Raw genomic sequence first — 1,730 nt, forward strand, 5'->3', positions numbered from 1 at the left:
ATCACTAGGTGGTTTTTGACGTGTAAGCATTTTAGTGAATTTAGATTCAGATTCATTTAGCTTGGTTAATGCTTGTAGATTTTTCTCAGATTCATGTTTCAAGGTTTTGAGTCTAGCTTCAAGGTCATTGTTTTCATTCTTAAGATCAATAAGCTGTTTAGTCTGGCTGAGATTCTGTTCTTTCAAGACCTTGACAGTCTTTTCAAGATTAATTTTTTCAGCCTTTAGCGATTCATTTTTATTTATGATTTCTTCACAACCTTCAGCATAATGACGTATTCTATCCTCTAAAGTGTTTTTCTCATCTTTTAAAATTTTCTCAATTTGAAACATATTAACAAGAGTTGTAACTATTTCATCTTTTGAGCATGTGTTAAGAAAGTCATGTACCTCTTTATGATTTTGATTTATGTCATCATTGTTATCATTATCAGCCATAAGACATACATGAGCTTGTCCATCTTCAGTTTCAGATTCGGATGATCCTTCGGAATCACTCCAAGTTGCAACCATGTTCTGTAGAACCACACTCAAAAGAAGCAAGTCTGTTAGTCTTAAAGTTTGAATTAGAGTTAGAAGACTTACCTTTATTTCTGGATTTAAATTTCTTAAATCTTTTTCGCATCTTCATCATTCCTTCAAGACCTTTTGTGATTAATGCAAATGGAACTTCCTCATCATCGCTTTCTTCATTTTCACTTGAAGATTCATGATGTTTCTTTGCCTTTAGAGCAAGATTTTTCATGGAAGATATTACATCATTTTCTCCATCTTCATGTAGGGTAAGTTCATGAGTTGTGAGTTTTCCAAGCAGATTATTAAGCGATAAAATTCTCAAGTCTTGAGCTTCCTCAATGGCAGTGAATTTTAGACCCCATTTGGATCTTGGAAGACATCTCAAGACCTTCTAGACTTTCTCTGTATTAGTAAAAGTTTTTCTAAGAGAATTCAAACTGTTAGTAATCAAAGTAAAACGAGTAAACATTTCATTTATATTCTCATCCTTTTTCATCTTGAACATTTCGTATTGATGCATAAGGAAGTTGATCTTTGTTTCCTTCACTTGACTTGTTCCTTCGTATGTCACAACCAGCTTGTCCCATATTTCTTTAGCACTTGTACATGAAGAAACTCGATTAAACTCAGTACCATTCAAAGCACAACATAATTGATTCATTGCCCTATAGTTTTTGGAAACCCATTCCAAATCAGTTTGTGAATATTCGGACTCGGACTTTAGTATATCATTTCCTTGAGCGTCCTTTTTCATGGGTATCTTAGGTCCTTTAGTTATGATTTCCCAAAGTTCCATATCTTGATCAATCACGAACATTTTCATCAAGGTTTTCCAATGTGAGAAATTTGTACCGCAAAACAAAGGTGGTCTTGAACACGATCGTCCTTGAGCAAACAACCCTTCTCCTATTGGATCCATCACAAAATATTACTCTTTTTATGTGAAACATCGCTCTGATACCAAATGAAAGTTAATAGGAGGTTGAATACTCTCTAGAGGGGGGGTGAATAGAGAGTTTGGGCTTTTTCAAATTTTTCTGTGAGCTTGTCTCAAGAGTTTGAGGAGTCTGTCAAAACTGTTTTCTAGAACAGCTTTGAATCAATTCGTAAACAATAACGTATGTGCGGAAAAATAAACTTTAAAATATAACACACGATATGTTAACGAGGTTCGGTTCTAACAAACCTACTCCCCGCCTATGGGTTCTCTTTCA

Source organism: Amaranthus tricolor, chromosome 16 (genome assembly GCF_026212465.1).
Source record: "Amaranthus tricolor cultivar Red isolate AtriRed21 chromosome 16, ASM2621246v1, whole genome shotgun sequence".
NCBI lineage: Eukaryota > Viridiplantae > Streptophyta > Magnoliopsida > Caryophyllales > Amaranthaceae > Amaranthus > Amaranthus tricolor.